A 6000-nucleotide genomic window follows, 5' to 3' on the forward strand; every position below is an offset into this window, starting at 1 on the left:
TGACGTCAGTAGGAGCATTCCGGACAATTCCAACACTTATCGACTTTATTCAGACACGTAGCATCGGGGGGGGGGGGGGGGGGGCTTTTTATTTGCACAAGGAAGATTTTTCTTAAAGAACTATATATATATGATATGAGTTAAATTTGGCCCCATAATTCGCCATTTTTTAAAGTGTTTCTTGTACAATAAAATGTTATGTTACATTTTAGAAGAGTTTATGTAAAACGTATTTTTCACCTATTTATTTGATATATTTGCACTCACTGGCAGTATATATATGAGGTGAGAAGTGACGCTATTTCTATATTTCAATCAAAATCAGTCCAAAATTAACATTTTTCTTATATATTTATGAATGGGAAATACAGAGCGCATGCTTGAACAAGGAACTAAATTTTTGTCACTTATTAGTCTTGGCTAGATACATCTCTGATTAAAATATTTTGTTTATTCAAGCATGCGCTCTAAGTTTTCTGAAAGAAAAACTGCTTGAAAACAAGCTGTTTTATGCTAAAAATGCAAAAATGGCGGGAAAAGGTTGTCTTCACGATGTCATATTTCCAAATTGTGGGCAGTTGAATCAAAATGAACATTATGAAAAACATCGCATACGTATGAATTCAATTGAATTCAAACTTTCACAAAATGACCTTCATTTAAGCATTGAATCATTATTTTTTGAAAGATGTGGTCTCATAACTGCAACGGTGTGTGCATACAAATTGAATAACGCGCGCTAGCGCGTTATGAAAATTTGTTTGCACACACCGTTGCAGTTATGAGACCACATCTTTCAAAAAATAATGATTCAATGTTTATATTTACGTTTTGTCATATTTATTTCCTTTCCGCAAATATTATTTCTTTTTAAAAATTTCTGTCTTATTCAACGAGTAATGCGCAATTGACGGAAGAGCCACTGGAATAGCCGTATTATGCTGACAAAAATAGTTCACAGAGTTTTAAATTATGACTACAGAATTTTTACTTTTCTACGTATTTTATGAATTTACTTTTGGTATACTAAGAAATTAATCAATTGAATTCATTAAGTTGTTAAAAAATATTTACACCAATGAAATGTCAAACAGTGTAAGTATAATATTAGGTCGTGATCCGGTTTGAAATCGCGAAGAGAGTCAGTCACGTTTTCCGAGAAATACTAAAGGAAGACTAAATGTATTAATACGCTCCAGGTTTGGTGATTGGGTCTTCTGTGTTATGCGTAAATATCACTAAAATCAACCAATGCTATTTAATAGGGGGAAAGAAAGTGAATGTAAATATAAGTTTTTTAACGTCGTATGAAATATCGTTCTTTATTATTTGTTTAAACGGTACATTTTATCAGTAAGTATAGAAATGCGTACAAAATTTTAAAAAATCAAATGCTGATATGCTTCGTGAAGCATATCTTATCATAATAAGTAAGCTGTATATTTTTTATGGTGCATTAACAAAAAAAAAAAAACGAAATCTTTACATATTTATCAGAAATTACGTCAAGTTTGAAACTGAAAAGTTTCGCTGTTATCATACGAATAGTCCGCTCACAATCGAACTTCATTGTCCGCGAACTTTTCTAACAACCCTCGTGTATAAATAACAATTGTGTACTAGTACTTAAAGATCATTAAATCTTTCAGTGTTTTTGATATAATTATAAACTAATGTAAATAAAAGTTTGTTTTCATTGTCACTTATTGCACTGTCACCCCAAAGTAAAACATGAGTATGGACAATGTTTAGATTTACAAAATGAAAAATTTCATTAAATAGAACATTTCTAGCATCATTGTATTTATCACATGTGAAAAAATAATGGTAAGTATCTTCGAACATCCGTTTTAAGCGCATTCCAGTCAACACCAGTGGGAACAAATGAAAATTTATACAATTCCAAACGACATTCTGTGCATGCAGTTGATGCAGTAGCACGCTTTTTTTTTCCAGGTATAATAGCGAGCGCAGCTCGCCGGCGCGCAGCGCCGGCGAGCGAAGCGAGCTCTAAGAACCAGTGTGCGCGGGAAAAAGAACAAGCTAAACCTACAGTTCATCAAACAAAATTTTTTGTCTACGTCCCATAATGCTCTCTAATGTTTTCACCCGTGGTGCTATGCCAAAAATGGCCGATTTTTAACTCGTAATTTACGGTGACTTAAAGTTTGAAGACACGTTTTGAGTACCGCATATGCTTTGGCGAAACTCAAAAGATTTGTTACATGCTGCCATACCTCCGTATTGAGTCGAGAAACGTAAACAAAGACGAACAAAGTCATCGATGACGTCACAGTGCACTCGCGCTATATTTCCCGCGATAAATTTAGAGGTGGATCAAACATCCTGTAATGCGTGTTTTAGCTATTTCAGTATAGACTGCGATACCTGCCTCATTGACATATGATTTGTTTTTAATTTTTTTTAATATAGAGATTTTATGTATATATATTAGCAAGAGCCATACTTTACTGTCACATCGATCCATTTTTAAGCTAATTGTGTATGCGTGAGTAGGGAGGAAATAAACAATAGGACATTTTGAACTAAATAAAAAGGAATAAAATGAAAAAATAAACAGTTAAAAAAATTATGTAGATATTGCATATAGTCAGAACATTAAATCTAAAAGTGGGAAATTACACACTTACAAACAGGTACTGGGCTTGCTCTCTCTCTCTCTCTCTCTCTCTCTCTCTCTCTCTCTCTCTCTCTCTCTCTCTCTCTCTCTCATTCTCTCTCTCTCTCTCTCTGGGAAGGGGGTTGCGCTGTATGTATCATAACCATTAAAATTAGTACCTTAGGCATACTTATTGTAGAGCAATACTCTCTCAAAAAAATTTTGACGTTCGTTGATACCTAAATAACACTAAGTTGACAATGATGCAAGGTATGTGAAATTCTTGCTGCGCTCGCCAGAACGGTAGCACCGTAAAACATATTAGTCGATCAAGAGCATACATGTACGTATATGAACTGTTGATCTTTGAACAGTGAAATTATATTCTGGAAATTATTTATAGCGAGCGCAGCTCGCCGGCGCGCAGCGCCGGCGCGATGCGATCTCTACCGGCAAGGCGTGTGTGAATAGAAAATTCGGACTAGTTGCACATTCATTCAACGGATTTTTTTGGCGTCAGTAAATCGGACCAGTAATGCATCGTTTTAATCGTCCCAGTAGTTCCCTGTAATCATGGCAATTTTTATCACTTCACACTCTCACGAGAATCAGCAAGACAAATTTAGACAGTAAAAACAATAACGACGTAAGCGACATACAGTCAATGTTACCTCTAAAGTTCACCTCAGTACACTTTCAATCAAAAATAATCGTGTGACGTCACAAACGTTTACACATTGATCCGATATATTTTTTCGTAGTCTCGTTCAACCAGACGCTCGGCTGTCTCCGTAAATCTCCGACGAGCAGAGAGTCTCGTTGATAACCGCTACCGATAGGGGGCGCTGATTTAGTTTCATTTTGAATCGTTGTCAATGTGTGCCGGTTAAGAGATTTGTGTGATATACAGTACTTTATTTTCTTGCCGTGAAAATTATGGAACTTACGTCAATTTAGTCTTATACTATAGTCTCGCTTTCCATAGACTCATTAAACATGGCTGAACTTAAGTTCGACGAAGCGGTAAATGTTTGTTTACAACCTTGACAGCTATAAAATAGATTAATTATTGGTTTTACCCCATCTTCGCTAGCCAAGGGTTTTCGGTCCACTTTGCTCCCCATAAACCCTTGGCGGATTTCATTGCGAAAACTTGGTGACGAGCTCTGTTTTATGATTGGCTGCAGCTGCGAGTAGCTGATCCTATCGCAGTGCTTGTAAATATAAACTTTAAAAGAACTTTGGTAAAACGTAAAAACATTCGGTGCTTTTAACAAGTTGAGGCACAAGTTCTCGAGTACAGTGCCTCCCCAACGATGGTCTAACCAGATCGCTTTAAAAACCTATATTTTACTGGGATTATACATAGTTCTGCAAACTTGTCAAGACTCGCGTAAATGCATGGGAAGTAAACATGGCGAATGTGTAGAAGTTGCCTATCCTGTTAGTATATTCGTTCCTGCTTATGGTTATTGCTTTTAAAGGTTCAATGAGCTCTGTTTTATTTTATTTGTTTGGTTCACATTATTCACGACAACGATACCTGGTTTTATGGCATAAAAGCTTTCATATAAATCGGCGACTTTTTCACTCCCGGTACAGATCCTTACAAAACACTACGAATAAAACATTCCGTGCTTTCCCATGGTTATAACTTAATTCGTATTTAATAGCATCGTTAATTATGTTCCGATATTCGGTAGTCAACATGTTTTCAAGTTGTATTAATGCCGTAGTGTATAATAAACGATTAAAATGTAAATATGCAAGGGGCGCAACTCAAGTTGCTCGCTAGATAGCGCCACCACATCACCGAGTTTTCGTAATGAAATCCGCCAAGGGTTTATGGGGAGCAAAGTGGACCGAAAACCCTTGGCTGGCGAAGATGGTTTTACCCTATCCCGTAAGGTAACACTGCAAATAAATCCTTTCCATTTATAGCCGTTTTTAAACTTTCCAGTCGTAGATCTTTTAGTTTAAACGGCAAAATCGTTTGCTTCTGTCATTGTTTACATGTTATAGGAGGTGTGTTTCTTTCAACCAATCAAATTCAATACCAGGATTTTGGTAAGCCTCGTTTTGACGTTACAAACATTAACGTGACGCTTTACCAGACTCTCTGTTGTCGGAGATTTACGGAGACAGCCGAGCGTCTGGTTGAACGAGACTAATTTTTTCGGAGTCAGTAAATTTTGACCCACAATTCATAGTACCAATGGTTTCCAACCTCACGTTCCAACATCACGTTCTCCCGAGGATCAAAGTAAAACCTTTGAAAAGCTTATAAGATGTGTAATTTTAAGAACATCATGCTTTTTAAGTAAATAAAACAGTATACTTCGCATACCTTCATTTCTCAGGGGAGTTTTAAAGAGTAAGACGACACTTAACCAACGTCAGCTTTGACGTCACAATAAGCACTGATAAGGGGAAATTACTCTAATTGAAGTTATTGTAAATCTGCTGAAATGACCAAAATCCTCTTAAAATCTTGCAATGGCTAAGATAAAGAAACGCTGACGAATAAGGACATTTCTTCAGATACAGGAAACGGTTGTAAATTGCACTAATTTGGATGAATGCTCACAAATATTTTATTCACTATAATTACGGTAATTTCCTGAAACGTAACGTTATACGTAGCAGCGCCTTTTTTTAAAGGGGGTGGGTGGGTGGATGGCAGCCTCATCCAAAAAATAAATCATGAAAATTCTAATCCTTCAGCTCTTTAGCAGTTCAATGGTTTCTTTATTTTCACTTCCATTTATTACATGCGGGGGGGGGGGGGGGGGGGGGGGGACAACACCATGTTCTTTTAACATGATAAGCAAATATTTTTAAGCGTAAATTAAAAATAAAATTAAACATAAATTATTTTTTTTTTAAGTGGAGGGGCATATCCATGGTAAGTCGATTTTCTATGTATAAATTGACAAAAATGAAAAAAAAATTTTAGCATGGGGGGAGCTCTATGATGAGTCAAGTTTTATATGTAAGTTTAAGAAAAAATGTCTACTGCAAAAAAAAAGGGGGAAATCAATCAATCAATCATAATCACAATCGATGCAGTGCAATGAATATTTATATATTAAAATCTTTATTATTTAACAACATTATATCTGAGATTAAACTATTGTTCTACATATAAATAAATAAATTATACCAAATCTTATAAACTATGAATAATGAAAATTTACTGAAAAATAGGTATGTTTTATTTTTTGGCATTCAAATTTCACGTTGTTAATTTTATTTTATTAATTTATTATTATTCATTGTTTGATCACATGCTGTGTTCGCCCCAACGGTCGCACCGTAAAACATATTAACGTTTAGATCCGCCAGGAACTGGATGCTTTATAAAGGTCATCAACTCGCGA

Source organism: Crassostrea angulata, chromosome 8 (assembly GCF_025612915.1).
Source record: "Crassostrea angulata isolate pt1a10 chromosome 8, ASM2561291v2, whole genome shotgun sequence".
Taxonomy (NCBI): domain Eukaryota; kingdom Metazoa; phylum Mollusca; class Bivalvia; order Ostreida; family Ostreidae; genus Magallana; species Magallana angulata.